We start from the raw sequence: 17,537 nt of genomic DNA, 5'->3' as shown, positions 1-17,537 counted from the left end.
AAAAATACTGGCAACACTGACCTCTATAGATAGGCAACATTATTTTAACGGAACAGTTGTCAGCATTGTTTCGGTTTGAAACAGTGTTACCAACTCATGATTTTTCATCTTTGGAATCTTTTAGAGAGTTATTTTAGTTAATTTAGCCTCAGCATCTGGTGCAAGACTTTTGCAAAGACCAATATTTTCTACTGTCTAGTTTAGGTTAAAGTGACAGCCCGATTAAAATTCAGGATCAGTCCATTGTGATAAAACTACTGTCTAATACCTACCTAAAATTCAGCCCGATTCGATGCGTCTTTTTTTATCGTAAGAGAGTGCAGAAATGCCGCCATCCCTCCAGAAATGATAGAAAATCCAAAAATTACGAAAATTTTGTCAAAATTTAAATTTCTATAGAAAATTTTGCAAAAATTTTATTTCTATAGATTTTTTTTTTAATTTTATTTCTATCGATTTTTTTTAAATTTTATTTCTATAGAAAATTTTCTCAATTTCTATAAAAAAAAACCATTGTTAACATTTAATTTCTCTAATTTTTTTTTTCAAAATTTTATTTCTGCAGAAAAAAATTATTTCTATAGAAAATTTTATCAATATTTTATTTCTATAGAAAATTTTGTCAAAATTTTATTTCTATAGAAAACTTTGTTAACATTTTATAGAAAATTTTGCTAAATTTTATTTCTATAGAAAATTTTGTCAAAATTTTATTTCTATAGAAAATTTTGTCAAAATTTTATTTCTATAGAAAATTTTGTCAAACTCGTATTTTTATAGAATTTTTTTTCTCAAAATTTTATTTCTATAAAAAATGTTCTCAATATAAAAAAAACATTGTTAACATTTAAATCCTCTAAAATTTTTTTCAAAATTTTATTTCTGCAAACAATTTTTTTCTATAGAAAATTTTGTCAATGATTTTTTTCTATAGAAAATTTTGTCAAAATTAAATTTATATAGAAAATTTTGTCAACATTTTATTTTTATAGAAAATTTTGTCAACATTTTATTTCTATAGAAAATGTTGTCAACATTTTATTTCTATAGAAAATTTTGTCAAAATTTTATTTGTATAGAAAATTTTGTCAAAATTTTATTTCTATAGAAAATTTTGTCAAATTTTTAATTTCTATAGAAAATTTTGTCAAAATTTTATTTCTATAGAAAAATTTTATTTCTATAGAAAATTTTGTCAAAATTTTTTTTTCTATAGAAAATTTTGTCAATATTTTTTTCTTTTGAAAATTTTGTGGAAATTAAATTTCTATAGAAAATTTTGTCAAAATTTTATTTCTATAGAATATTTTGTCAAAATTTTATTTTTATAGAAAATTTTACCAAAACATCAAGAAATCTACCAAACAGTAAAAAATATACCATTTTTGGTAGAATTCTACCAACTGCGGCAACCGCGCTCAAAACACGAAGCGCAACTATGAGACTCTCCCAGCGCCGTTTTGCCACTATTTAAGTACAAATAGAGGGTGTCGATTCGTGACGAACTCTTTGGAGTAAAGGATTTAACTCCGAAGACCAAGGAACAGTTGAATATATGGAGTGCTCCAATTCGACTCGTGAACTCGATTATTTGTTAAGGATCTAATCATATCTAAAATCTTAAGGCTTTTTGCAATCGAAATTTTTAAAAAAATATTTTAAATTTTCTGTCTGTTTGAATTAAACGGTATTATTTTATTATTAGTATAATGTCAATTAATTAAGTTTTTTTCTTAACTTTTAAATTAATTTCCATCAAATCTTAAATCTTTCTACTTCTCTCTCATCTACTTGGAAGAGATACAATATTCAACAATTTCTCACAAAATTTAAAACATCTTAATTTAGTCCAGAAGTCAATTTTAGGTCAAAGATACCTTTTTTGTTTGATTTTTCTGATGAAAACATCATGTACCACACGGCCAGACATGGAGGGAAAATGGCGATTGAAATTGAGATGTGATGTGATGGCGTCGGCAAAGAGACACAAAATCTTCACAGCCGCTTAGTTACACTACTTTATGGCCCAAAATAACAATAAAAACCCAAGATGTCAATAAATGTCAAATGATATTAAAGCACACCATAAATTGTGTAAAATGGGGAGCTATCGTTGTGAGAAACACACAAACAAGTGAAAACAAGAGAGAGAGAGAGCGCGCGAGAAAGGGAATCTAGAGAACTTGTATAAAGCAAAGGTAAGCACCGACACAAACAATAGCAAGGGAGATATTCAAAACGACCCCTTCTCATTCGCTCAATATCATATTTGCTATGAAACAACAACAAAAATACAAGAAAATTTATTAAAATTAAAGCTGCTAAAGGTTAAGTGGATATGAAATCACAAAATCTTGTTGTCCCCCCACCAAAAAAGAAGTGGTCTGTCTGTGTGTGTGAGTGTATTTTTTTGGGGAAGAATTAAATCGCAAAATACCGAAAACCCAAGGGAATTACAAACAACTTAAAACCCAAAAAAATAAATGAATACGAAACAACACCTGCCCTGGCCCTGGCCTTTGGCTCTTTAATATACTGCATAGAGAATCGAAAAGTTCCTGAGTCAGTATGGGGACAAAAAGGAGAAGAAGAACACGATAAACTCAGTCAGCTACTACACTACCCAATGTAGTTGCTGTCACTTAATGTCATTTCGGTTCATATGAGAAATTACGATTAAAACCAAAGTTTAAGCGACATTACTGCCTTCCAGCTACAAAGGGTCAATCAAAAGTGGTGGTTTTTACGACGAATCGAAGAAACACCACTATACTACAGTGGAAGTAAAAAATCTTATCATATTCGATGAATTTATAAGATACAGTGGGCCTGTAAAAAGCAATGAATTGTAAGAAAAATCAGACAGTAATCAAATACATAGACCATCGAATGGTTTGATTTTCCAAGGATGTTTACAGTGGCCCTAAGATCAGAAACAAGTATTTTTTTTATATTTATACTGGAAATGTCGGTGTCCTCACTCAGTTTGCCAAATTTTATAATTAAATGATTCACTTGATATTAACAGGTAACGTAGAGAGGGAGATTATTTGCTAAAAATATTCAGAATATTTGAAACAACCAATTTCCCTGACTTCTTGTAAAACTTAAAAGGAACGTACTTTTTTGTATTTGAACGAGGAGATGGGTTTCACTTTGCCGATATTTTTTTAAGTTGAAAAATTTTTATTTCAAAATTTTATTCGTATAGAAAACTTTCTCAAACTTTTATTTCTATAGAAAATTTTCTCAAAATTTTATTTCTATGGAAAATTTTGTCAAAATTTTTTTCTATAGAGAATTTTGTCAAAATTTTATTTCTATAGAAAATTTGTCAAAATTTTATTTCTATAGAAATTTTTGTCAATATTTTATTTCTATAGAAAATTTTCTCAAAATTTTATTTTTGTAGAAAATGTTCTCAAAATTTTATTTCTAAAGAAAATTTTGTCAACATTTTATTTCTATAGAAAATTTTTTCAACATTTTATATTTATGGAAAATTATGTCAAAGTTTTTTTTTCTAAAGAAAATTTTTGCAAAATTTTATTTCTATTGGAAATATTTTCAAAATTTTATTTCTATAGAAAATTTTCTCAAGATTTTCTATAAAAAAATTTTGTCAACATTTTATTTCTATATAAAATTGTTGTTATTCTATAGAATTTTTTCCAATATTTTATTTCTATAGAAAATTTTCTCAAAATTTTATTTTTGTAGAAAATTTTCTCAAAATTTTGTTTCTAAAGAAAATTTTTTCAAAATTTTATTTCTATAGAAAATTTTGTCAACATTTTATATTTATGGAAAATTATGTCAAAGTTTTTTTCTATAGAAAATTTTTGCAAAGTTTTATTTCTATTGGAAATATTTTCAAAATTTTATTTCTATAGAAAATTTTGGTAAAATTTTGGAAAATTTTGTCAAAATTTTATTTCTATAGAAAATTTTTGCAAAATTTTATTTCTATTGGAAATATTTTCAAAATTTTATTTCTACAGAAAATTTTCTCAAAAGGTTATTTCTATAGAAAATTTTCTCAAAATTTTATTTCTATAGAAAATTTTGTCAAAATTTTATTTCTATAGAAAATTTTGTCAATTTTATTTCTATAGAAAATTTTCTCAAAATTTTATTTCTAAAGAAAAGTTTGGAAAAATTTTATTTCTATAGAAAATTTTCTCAAAATTTTAGTTCTATAGAAATTTTTGTCAATATTTTATTTCTATAGAAATTTTTGTCAATATTTTATTTCTATAGAAAATTTTCTCAAAATTTTATTTCTGTAGAAAATGTTCTCAAAATTTTATTTCTATAGAAAATTTTATTTCTATAGAAAATTTTGTCAAAATTTTATTTCTATAGAACATTTTCTCAAAATTTTATTTTTGTAGAAAATTGTGTCAAAATTTTATTTCTATAGAAAATTTTGGTAAAAGTTTATTTCTATAGAAAATTTTGTCAAAATTTTATTTCTATAGAAAATTTTGTAAACTTTGTCAAAATTTTATTTCTATAGAAAATTTTGTCAAAATTTTATTTCTATAGAAAATTTTTGCAAAATTTTATTTCTATTGGAAATATTTTCAAAATTTTATTTCTATAGAAAATTTTATTTCTATAGAAAATTTTGGTAAAAGTTTATTTCTATGGAAAATTTTGTCAAAATTTTATTTCTATAGAAAATTTTTGCAAAATTTTATTTCTATTGGAAATATTTTCAAAATTTTATTTCTACAGAAAATTTTCTCAAAATGTTATTTCTATAGAAAATTTTCTCAAAATTTTATTTCTATAGAAAATTTTGTCAAAATTTTATTTCTATAGAAAATTTTGTCAATTTTATTTCTATAGAAAATTTTCTCAAAATTTTATTTCTAAAGAAAAGTTTGGAAAAATTTTATTTCTATAGAAAATTTTCTCAAAATTTTAGTTCTATAGAAATTTTTGTCAATATTTTATTTCTATAGAAATTTTTGTCAATATTTTATTTCTATAGAAAATTTTCTCAAAATTTTATTTTTGTAGAAAATGTTCTCAAAATTTTATTTCTATAGAAAATTTTATTTCTATAGAAAATTTTGTCAAAATTTTATTTCTATAGAAAATTTTGTCAAAATTTTATTTCTATAGAAAATTTTGTCAAAATTTTATTTCTATAGAACATTTTCTCAAAATTTTATTTTTGTAGAAAATTGTGTCAAAATTTTATTTCTATAGAAAATTTTGGTAAAAGTTTATTTCTATAGAAAATTTTGTCAAAATTTTATTTCTATAGAAAATTTTGTAAACTTTGTCAAAATTTTATTTCTATAGAAAATTTTGTCAAAATTTTATTTCTATAGAAAATTTTTGCAAAATTTTATTTCTATAGAAAATTTTTGCAAAATTTTATTTCTATTGGAAATATTTTCAAAATTTTATTTCTACAGAGAATTTTCTCAAAATTTTATTTCTATAGAAAATTTTGTCAAAATTTTATTTCTATAGAAAATTTTGTCAAAATTTCCTCTATTGGTTAAGCTACACTTGTAGTTTAGTCAATGCATGGCTTTAAGCTGAGATCAAAAACAACAATAAAAATTTTATTTCTATAGAAATTTTCTCAAAATTTTATTTTTATAGAAAATTTTCTCAAAATTTTATTTCTATAGAAAATTTAGTCAAAATTTTATTTCTATAGAAATTTTCTAAAAAAAAAATTTATTTTTATAGAAAATTTTCTCAAAATGTTATTTCTATAGGAAATTTTGTCAAAATTTTATTTCTATAGAAAATTTTTTCAAAATTTTATTTTTATAGAAAATTTTGTCAAAATTTTATTTTTATAGAAAATTTTCTACAAATTTTATTTTTGTAGAAAATTGTGTCAAAATTTTATTTCTATAGAAAATTTTGTCAAAATATTATTTCTATAGAAAATTGTGTCAAAATTTTATTTCTATCGAAAATTTTGTCAAAATTTTATTTCTATAGAAAATTTTGTAAAATTTGTCAAAATTTCTATAGAAAAATTTCTCAAAATTTTATTTTTGTAGAAAATTGTGTCAAAATTTTATTTCTATAGAAAATTTTGGAAAAATTTTATTTCTATAGAAAATTTTGCACGCATTTTATGTCTATAGAAAATGTTTGTCTTTTTTTTTTGTCTACATAAATACCCTGATTGAGTTTAAATTTGAGAAGTCTGCGAAGTGAGTATATGTATTTTTTCCGGGAAACGAAATTTTAGGCCGAAACTTTATAACTATATATTGATTAAAATGGACTTACCATGTACTTTAACCAATAATGGGTGTTAAAGCCCAGATGACAAACAGCACTGAAATGTGAAAAAATAAAACAATTTATTATAATAATGAAATAATAATTTTACTTGAATTTAAAAATAAATAAAACTAGTTGGTATTTTATTTAAAAATATTAAAGATAAATAACATCTTTAAAAAAATTGTTTCTTTGCGTAAAAACTATATGACCCAGCCCCACAGTGTCTCAAGGGTTAAGAGGGTTGGAAGAAATTATAACCAACATTTTTTTTGTCAGAATATTTTCATGTTATTGCATTCATTAATTTTTTTTCTGGGATTTTTTGTACCTCTATCTTCAACAGACATCATGCTAAACTAAAAGAACCACAAACAAAACGAAGCAGTTAATTCCGTTTTATCCGTTTTATAATTTTTTTTTTTTTTTGCACAACCTCACAATGTTGCAGCCACATAAATTTTGCGAAAGCGTGTTTTGTAGCTGTAAGGATTTAAACACTTTTTACTTGGACCGAAACAATGAAAAAGCTAAGAAAAAATTAAACCTTTTTTGTTTTAGTAGAATTCGTCACTAGTTTTTGTGTCCTTAAACACGAATCGATTAAAAAGGGATTTTTTTTTTTTTGATAAACTTTGCTACTTGCTTATATTTTTATAGTAAGTTCTGTTTTATTACATATTTTTTGGAGGGGAAGAAAGGAATATTGTTACTGTGTTACGTGTTCATGTTTCACACGATACAAAAGGATTGTGGGTTGATATGTAGTAAATGAAAATGTACGTGACACACGATAAAATTGACACTAAATTTTAAAAACCACTATAAATCGTTTGTACAGAAGCCGGACAAAAAAACTAAAAAGCAATCTCTTCTTGCATGGAGTCATAAAGAACTTTACGATAAGGTGAAGTTCTCTTTTTTTTTAATGGAACTTTTGTGACAATTAAATAAAATTCATATTATGTAAATAAATAAAGTAAAAAAATCGGTAAATACATTATAAAAAATTCACATCGACAATAGACATATACTGATATAAATATCAGGAAAACGTTTCCACTTAAAATTTTAATTGAGTTGGAAAAAAATATTCAATTAAATATTTAATTGATTGAACAAATTTTTTAATTGAAACAAAAATCAATCACAAAAATTTGTTGAATTAATTATTTTTTTTTTTATTTTTTAATTGATTGATTTCATCATTTCTGTGATTGAAGATATTTCAATTAAAAATTAATATTCAATTAAAAATTAATTTCTTGATTAAAAATAAAAAATATGGTTTGTGTGTATGCCTCAAAACCTAGCTTCAAAAAATTCAAACAATTCAAAAAGTACAAAAATATTTCTATTTTATATAAATATTTATGTCCACAATCAGACAATCGTTGTATATCTTCAACAACACACCTCTATCACCTGTCATCATTTTTTTTTGTGTAATTAAATGTAGAAAAATTTAGTCAACTTAACCCCTTTAAGCTCCTTAATAATAACTACCATAACCCATAATTATTTTCTTTTGCAAATAAGGTGTGTTCCAAACTAAGCGAAGTCATACAATTATCCTCCCATATACTTTAATTTTCATCAAAACTATTGTTAAAACAAAATTGCAAAGTGCCACAATTTATGGACAAAGACAAATGGCCACGTGTGTCTCCATCCATTGGCCCATTCGATCATCCATTCTTTCGTCTGGCAGCTAATCCCCAGAATACTCGTAACATTTTGCCAAATTTGGCAACAAAAAAAGAAATGTTTTATTGCTTTTTGCATAAGCTAATTAAAAAAGCTGCCCCCTTTATGGCTCTCACACTTTTTTGCATATATTCTCATATGCTTGTAAAGATATATTGGGAGTGTTTTCTCAAGAATCTATAAACACAAAGTTTTGGAATAAATTAAGGGTATACTTTTAGGGGTTAACATGTAGTGCAAAAGTGAGGCATACTTTTAGGGGATTCCAAAAACCTATGGTAATAACTTATTTTAAAAGCTCATTAAATATTGCCATAGAAATTGATTATGAAGAAGCGGCGATTAAATTTGGTAATTGCGAAATATTGGGAAAAGTATATAAAATATAAAAAAATAAAAAAAAAAAATAAATTTATTATCGTAACAAAAAAGGTCGACGAAAATCAAAGGAAAAGTACACAGAAAAAATATTACGAACAATTTTCCATTTAAATTTTTACTTTAGTTTTAAACAAGTACACAAAAAAAAAATTTCCTTCAATCACGAAAATGATAGTATCAATCAAACATTTTAATTGGATATAAAAAAATACTTGTTTAAAAAATTAATTAATTTCATTAGCAAATTTCAATTAACTTTTTGATTGATTCAATTAAAATATTTAATTTATGCTGATTGTAGAATTCAATTCATTTTCAAGTATATTTTTATTTTTAATTAATTCTGGTAATGATACCATCATTTTGGTGATTGAAGCAATTTCCAATAAAAAATTAAATTAAAAAAAAATCGTGAAAATGAAATTTTTACCTAGACATATTTTCTAATGTAATAACGCTTCTAAATAGGTTACTAAATATCGCCTAGAACTATGCAATAATTATTTTCAATATTTAATATTTTAATTTCATTACTATTCATTATTTAATATTTTAATTTTCAATAGTGTAATTAAAAATTCTCCATTTACAATGACAATACAATTTTTCATTAAAAATTCGAATTTCTGAATATTTTTTCATGTCTAGTCATCGGAAGAAAATGGCAAAATAAAACATGCCTATTATTTTATATCATTTCCTTTTCGCATAAAGCCTGTTTTATTTTCGCCAATATTATACTACAGAAGCTAGTGTAGAGAAGGGCTAATGTGAAACTTAATGAAAATTGGTTTCATAACTTTTCTGTCAAATTGCTATAACCAACGACAAAATGAAAGAAATGTTGTGATACATTTTTTTGTTTATGTTCCATTCCATAAAAACTCAAGTTAATTACTTATTTACTAAATATAAACAAATTTATATCCATTATAACTACTAACAAGTTTTTAATTGCAAAATGTCTTTTCGGCTTGGCCAAATGGAATAAAACAGAAATTTGCAAATGGCCATTAGTATTTGTTAATAAGACAGTTATGAAATCTGCAAAGGTGCAAAATGAGTCAAGGGAAAATCTATTAGGATGGGATTCGTTTTGAATTTCCCCCCAACTTATTTCGAAATGAAAACACATAGCTACCATAACAACTTTATTTATGTAACTGAAATTAGGAAGAGAAATTAAAAAGAAAAACAAAATTAATGCAATAATTATAAAATAAAAATAATTTAAATGCCCTGCAAAAAATGTTAAAGCCAAAAAGTGGTGAATATTTTCATTTTGATCTAATGGCGATTTCGATTGTAATGAAATGGGCAACATTTACGATATTTTTTTCGAAATAGAAACAACTACGCTGTAGCTTTTGAGTTTGGGATCCTTGACAGAATTGTGAACTAGGATAACACTTTAATTTGCGAGTAAGAATAATTAGGGAAGAATCGAAATCGCTTTCAGCAAAATCTCAGTCATTTCTGTACGAAAAGGCGGAGAATACCAAAAGTCATTTCTGTACGAAAAGCCCAGAAGACCAAACGGATGGTAGGCTAACCGCATTAATTGCTGGACGAACGGAACTAGCGAACGGAAGTGCTGCACGGAAAATTACTCGCGTTTTTTCAAAACATCAATGAATCAAATTTAACCAAACAAAATTTAATTGCCAATATTTTTTTCAATATATATATATATATATATATATATATATATATATATATATATATATATATATATATATATATATATATATATATATATATATATATATATATATATATATATATATATATATATATATATATATATATATATATATATATATATATATATATATATATATATATATATATATGCTAAGGACATCTTTAAAGTAAACAGAAGGACGAATGGAAAGATTGATGGAAAAGCGGACGGACGGAAGGATGCCCGGAAAGACGGACGGAAGGGCGAACAGAAAGAAGCTTGAATGGATGGGAGACCAAACAAACTCAAATCCAAACGGGTGGAATGCTGGACTTCTTTAAAATAAACAGAAAGACGAATGGAAAGATAGATGGAAAAGCGGACAGACGGAAGGGCGAACAGAAAGATGCTTGAATGGAAGGGAGACCAATCAAACGCAAGCCCAAACGGGTGGAATGCTGAACGGATGACAATCCTAGTAGAGGTGTGCACGTGAGTAATATTTTGCTCACGCTCACACACACTCACGACAGAGAAATCTTATTCACGCACACTCACGCACGATATTTTTGGGTAGGACTCACGCTCACGCACGCTCACGAAAAGAAAATTTGTACTCACGCACGAACATCTTTTAAATGTCGTGACTCACGAAAAATGTCGTGACTCACGAATAATTTTATGAGTAATTTACCTATAGAACCTGATTGAAAACATGAGTATGATTAAAATCGAGGGCGTTATAAAACTCTTTACACCTAGGTTGTCACTAAAATTATAAATGAATTCAACTCGTAAGCATTTTATGTTCGTACGCGGAATTAATTTCGTGAGTGTGTTTTTCCGAATTTCGTTACTCACGCACACTCACAAAGATATTATTTTCGTGACTCACGCACGACATTTGGTTGGTTAATCACGCTCACGTACACTCACGCCGTTGACGACTCACGCGTGAGTCACGAAAATTTTCGTGAGTCACGACAATTTCGTGTCACGTACACAACTCTAAATCCTAGCGGACTTTCATGCTAAGGCCGATGTTTTGAATAAAAGCCTCGTCATTTCTGTATGAAAAGTCGAACAGATGGACAGAAGGCCAAACTGACTGCAGGTTTATCGCATGAATTGCTGGACTAACGGAAGTGCTGCACGGGAAATTACTCGCGTTTTTCAAAGCAACAATGAATCAAATTCAAACAAAATTTTATTACAAATTTTTCTATTATAATATATATGGTCTAGGGGCTTCTTGAAAGTAAACAGAAGGACGGATGGATAAATAGGACGAACGGAAAGATGACCGGAAAGACGGACGGAAGGGCGAACAAAAAGAAGCTTGAACGGAAGGGAGACCAAACAAACGCAAGTCCAAATGGACGGCAAGACCAAACGGGTGGAATGCTGAACGGACAAAAATCCTGGCGGACTTTCGTGGTAAGAAGGCCGATGTTTCGAATTAAAGCCTCGTCATTTCTGTACGAAAAAGCGGACGGATGGACAAAAGACCAAACGGCAGACCTGACGGCAGGCTAATCGCATGAATTGCTGGACGAACGGAAGTGTTGCACGGAAAATTACAAGTGTTGCTCAAAGCATCAATGAATCAAATTCAAACAAAATTTAATTGCGATTATTTTTTTTGTTTTAAAATATATGGGCTAAGGACTTCTTTAAAGTAACCAGAAGGACGAATGGAAAGATAGATGGAAAAGCGGACGGACGGAAGGGCGAACAGAAAAAGCTTGAACGGATAGGAGACCAAACAGACTCAAGACCAATCGGACGGCAAGCTAAACGGATGGAATTCTCAACGGACGAAAATCCTGGCGGACTTTCGTGCTAAGAAAAAGCGGACGGATGGACAGAAGACCAAACGGCAAGCTCGCATGAATTGCTGGATGAACGGAAGTGCTGCACGGAAAATTACTAGTGTTTTTCAAAGCATCAATGAAACAAATTAAAACAAAATTTAATTGCGAATTTTTCTTTTTTTATATATATGGCCTAAGGACTTTTTTAAAGTAAACAGAAAGACGGATGGAAGGATAGATGGAAAGGCGGACGGATGTACGAACGAACGGAAAGACTGACATGCGGAAGTATGAACGGAAAGACGGACAGACGTTAGGCCGAACAGAAGGAAGCTTGAACGGAAGGGAGACCAAACAGACGGCAAGCTAAACGGATGGAATTCTGAGCGGACGAAAATCCTAGCGAACGGAAGTGCTGTACGGAAAATTACCAGCGTTCTTCCACAACATCAATGAACCCTATTCAAACAAAATTTAATTTGTTTGAATAGGGTTCATGAAGAAAAATTTATTTTTATTAATTTTGGCTTAGAGCGAACTTGCAAATTTTTATTTTAAATATATTTAAAAATATATATAATGTTTATTGCAATTAATGTAACTATATTCGAAGAACTATATATAGATCTAATTTGAAAAATATTAGTGAATTTCTTGGAAATCAATTTATTGTTTGCTTTGCAACACAAAAATGAGAACAATCATTAAAAACAAATAATACAATTTCCCATCACATCATCCGTCCCCCCCAACAGAATACCATGGTTTTCTATATTTGTTGCAGTAGATAGTAGATGGGGTGCCTTCTTTGTATGCGTCACATATTCCAAACCATCAATATTTATGGTTATTGTTAATGGAGAATATTCAATATAAACATATATACTTAATTTTTCCCATCGCTAAACAATGGCCTAAACATTTGTTTTCATTTTCAATAGAGTGTCGATTTGTATTTGTTTGGATAAAGAGGCTACTTTCAAATAGACTGCTTTTTTGGCCAAGTTAATAAACATGTAGCAAAAAAAAATCAAAAACGAAACAAATATTTTATTTTTATTTTTTCAAAAACTTTGCCAACAAAACCGATCGATTTTATTCTATAATGTGGGAGGAGAATGAATTGTTGCCGCGATTGTCTATTGCTTTGGAACCGTTATTTATTTATTTATTTTTTTTTTGGTGAATTTGTTAAGCACCATTACCATTTCATTGGTGATTAAGAACATTTGTGAAATATGTGTTAAATGCACTTAAAAATTGTAATGAATTGGAAATATTTAACACTTAAACAATATACTATCTATTAGGTAAATATGCATTGTTAGACGTTACGCTCAATGCCCCTTGCAGGCCATTCAATTGATCATATATTAGAATCGAGTGCACTTAAAGAAAAATATTGGCACAAATAGAGTTTTGAAAAAAAAAAACAAACGATTTTGGTAAAAATAGAGTAGAATTTAGTGAAATCTCATTTTTTGTTGCATTTATTTTATTTTACTTTACTTTGAAATATTTCACTTCATTGGAATGACGTACAGGACAAACAGACGAACGGAAGCATGGACGGATAGACGGAAGCATGGTCGGACGGACGATAGGATGAACGGACAGACTGACGGCAGGATGGACGGACAGACAGACGGTAGGATGGATGGGAAGACGGACGGATGGACGGACAGACAGACGGTATGATGAGCGAAAAGATGGTAGGATGAACGGAAAGGACGGATGAACGGAAAGATGGACGTACAGACGGACGAATGGACGGACGAAAGTGCTATACAAAAATTTGACTGGAAAAAATCATAATTTTTATAGCAAATATTCTTGATGAATTTTAATTTTGAATTGTACATTTAAATTGTTTGTCGCCACACAATCATATCAAAAAGTAAGTGACCAAACGAATGGAAGAATTAACAGAAAAACGGAAGGACGTACTCATGGATGGACAAACGTGAGATTAGCGATAGGCAAAATAAACCGATGGAGCGGACGGGAGACCGAAGGGACGGCAAGTAAAATTTATCCAGATGGGCGGACGAAGGTGCTGCACGGAAAATTGCTAGCGTCTTTGAATGAACCAAATTCAAACAAAATATAAAAAAATTAATATACGGGCTAAATACCTAATGTAAGGATGGACGGAAGGCTTAACGGACGAACAGATGGAAGGGCGGACCGATAGACGGAAGGATGTACGAAAAGATGGACGGACCGAAGGCCAAACATAGGGAAGCCTGAGCGGTTGGGAGACCGAACGGACGGCTAAAGGGATGGAATGCTGAACGGACGGAAATGCCGCACAGAAAATTGCTAGTGTTTTACAAAGCATCAATGATCCAAATTAAAAGAAAATTTAATTTTCTTTTACATATATATGGGCTAAGGACTTGGCCTGAGAGGACGGGAGACCGAACGGACGCCATGCTAAAGGGGATGCAATGCTTGACGGACGGAAGTGCCGCACGGACATTTACTATCGTTTTTCAAAGCATCAATAAACTAAATTAAAACAAAACAAAATTTAAATTAATTTATTTTTTTCTTATATATATATGGGCTAAAGTACACAGAAGGACGAATGGGAGGACGCGCGGTAGGGAGAACGGACGAACAGGATCGATAGACGGAAGGATGGGCGGAAAGACGGACGGACGGGAGGCCGAACATAGGGAAGCCTGAGCGGACGGAAGGCCGGACGGACGGGAGGCTAAAGCCCTGCCAAAATTATTTGAATTTGGGGGCGCTTCTGAGAATCACCACTACGTCGAAAACAATCATATACGACATCAAAAACTCGTCGGAAAAGCGCCGTCACTATTGAGAAGTTGTACCACGCCAAGTTACTACAAAAAAGTTTCTCATGAGTGCAATTATTAGGTACCTATTTAGATCAATTTAAAAGGACGCCAATAAGAGCCCCTGCAAACTATCAGAACACTGAAAAAACAGTGAACCCACCAGGAAGAAAACTTTCGGTTAATTTTAGAAAATTTTGAATATTTGTAGAAAATTTTAACTAAACAGTATTACAAACGTTGGCATCACGCCGATGTCATAAAAATAAGTAAATATTTTTCGACAAATTCAAGAAAATTTATTAGCCATAACTAAGTTTTTTCACTTGTTAAAGAAAATTTTGTAGTTGGAAGGAAAAACTTGGAGTTAAAAATTGCAAGAATGTCTTTAGTGACATACGAAGTTCATGATGGACGCATTTTTGGTAAAATTTACAAATTTAAAGAAATTCTGAACTATTTTGTGGAAGACACGAATTTAGTTAATCTTTATGCTTCATTTGAGAAAATTTTTTTCCTCGGTTTTAGTTAATTTAACTAACGTACACAAAAATGTATTAGAATAAAGGAAACTTTCTCCAAACATAATAATTCCATGAACTAAAATAAAGTTAAATTGGCTTTAGTGAAATAGAGAGTTCACTTTTTTTTGAGTGAAAAAGTGCATTTTAAGGTAATTGTAGAAGAATCATTATGGTCAAGTGAAACACGATTGTGTAGATGTTTATTGGTTCGATTAAACATTTATAATTTCTATTAAATATTAACATTTTCGGGTTATCTCATAATTTTTTGCATTAATAAAAGAATAATGTTGAGTTACAAGTAGCAAGTTACATATTGCAGCGTCTATCAGCCAGTTTGTTTATTTTCGATGGAGGCAGCGTGCCTGGAAAAATATTTGAAAAACGATCACTTTATTCCATTTGGAAAGTCGAAAATTGTTCACCATATACCTTTCACAATTTTAAGCGTAATATCTATGTTTTCAGAACTTTAATTTCGTTTTATTGAAATAAAATATAACAAGCTGGTTGCGCTTGGCGTTTCACAAAAAATAAAATGGCTCTTCTAACAGTAGTGATGGCAAAATACTTTCATGTACATTTTGTACTTTTTGATATGCTTCCCCCATCACAGTTCGCGATGGTTGTGGTGACATGGAACTTTGAAATGCTGACAGGGAGGGATGTAATGCTGAACGGACGGAATCGCCGCACGGACATTTACTTGCGTTTTTCAAAGCATCGATAGACCACACTCAAACAAAATTTAATAGCTTTTTTGTTTAAGATATATGGATATAAGGACTTCTTTTAAAGTGCACAGAAGGACAAATGGAAGAACGAACAGACGGAAGTGCGGACCGATAGACACCAGGATGGACGGAAAGACGGACGACGGATGGTTGAACATAGGAAAGCCTGAGCAGACGGGAGACAGAAAAGACGGAACGAACGGAAGTCTAAAAGATGAATGCTTAACGAACGAAAAGCCTGACGGACGTAAATTCCGCATGGAATAGAAATTTCTTTCAAAGCATCACTGAACCAATTTCAAAAACAAAAATAATTGCAAAATAAATATTTTAATTATATATAGTGGCTAAAGATTTCTTTTAAATATAATTTTCTCCTCATTTCTTATTCACCATATATACTCGTACAGCAAAAAGTTTCATAGATGTTCCGTTTCATTGGGTTTAACAAGAAACTTGAATAACTCATAGCGATGAGTAGTAGGTGGTGGGGGCTTGCGTTTTGTATTCGATTGTAAATAAATTGTACCTTGAGAAAAAATCGTTCATTATCTTATCATGTGGATTGCACTCGATTCACACAAACACACACATAGCCAAACAAACCCATGTCCGGACTGATGGCTCCACCTTGTACAAGTCATAAAGACAATATCCACATTCCATTGACGAATGACTATTGAATATGACATGACTGAGTAACTGACTGACTACCTTACTCTATGTCACTCTAAATATCAGTCCGTCCGTCTGCCTGTCTTACTAGTACTTTTAAGAGCCTTGCTGATGTTGATACACATGTAATACTCACGCCTTATATGCGTGTCGATTCATACTCCCTCCTTTGAAACTAGAAGCAAGTCATCGATTTTTACGTTTTCTCGAAAGATATCCCAACGGTGGAGTAGAGCATGATGAGACGCCTTTGAAAAAAAAGAGGTGTTAATTTGCAACATGTTAAAGTATTTTCTTTGTACGAGTTGGTAGTTATTATAGGTTAAATATCAGAACTAACAGACAGAACCCACATTGACTTGTATACCAGTAAAAAAAAAGAGTTCATACATAACCAACCTATGAACATTTTATGCTGTGTGTGAATATAGAGCCTCCCCTCCCCCCCTCGAACAAATAGAATACCACCTACAAATATTTCCAGTTCAAATAACTCATATATGTTTGCATAGAATTCTATTAAAGACCATAGATTAGGAAGGCGGGCAACGAGATGAGGCCAAGGGAAATAATAATATTTGGATTAGATATATATTTCCAATGTTAACATAGGGCTGATATTCTGGGCTAGCCAAAAACCAAAGGAGGAGTTGGCAGAGAGGAGAGTAAAAACTTTTGGAATTAGAAATTCTTCTTGTTCCCATTTTTTTCTACTTCGTTTCCATCGTTTTATGTAAATGAATAATTATGTAAACATTAGGAAAAATTTTATTGGTTGAGAAAAACAAAACTTGCAACAAATTTTTGGGTTTGGAAAATACTAAATATGTATGTATGAAATCTTTTGTTTAATATTAAATAAAGTATCGTTTTTTTTTTTTGTAATATTCTTTATTTATTATCCTGTGAATAGCTTTTTTTTACTACGTTTTTTTGTAATTTTA

General features: G+C 29.3%; 1 protein-coding gene across 1 annotated transcript in view; it reads right to left on the bottom strand.

The window, feature by feature from the left end:
- Positions 1-17,537, bottom strand: part of S (EGF receptor activation regulator Star) — a 137,719-nt gene that overhangs the window by 94,933 nt on the left and 25,249 nt on the right. The window contains exon 2 of the mRNA XM_075297406.1: positions 6,274-6,322. The gene's annotated coding sequence lies outside the window, so the exon portion shown is untranslated. The remainder of the gene's footprint in view (positions 1-6,273; positions 6,323-17,537) is intronic.

Source organism: Haematobia irritans, chromosome 2 (assembly GCF_050003625.1).
Source record: "Haematobia irritans isolate KBUSLIRL chromosome 2, ASM5000362v1, whole genome shotgun sequence".
NCBI lineage: Eukaryota > Metazoa > Arthropoda > Insecta > Diptera > Muscidae > Haematobia > Haematobia irritans.
Note: the sequence above shows the minus strand (reverse complement) of the source record. Positions and strands in the feature narration are given on the sequence as shown.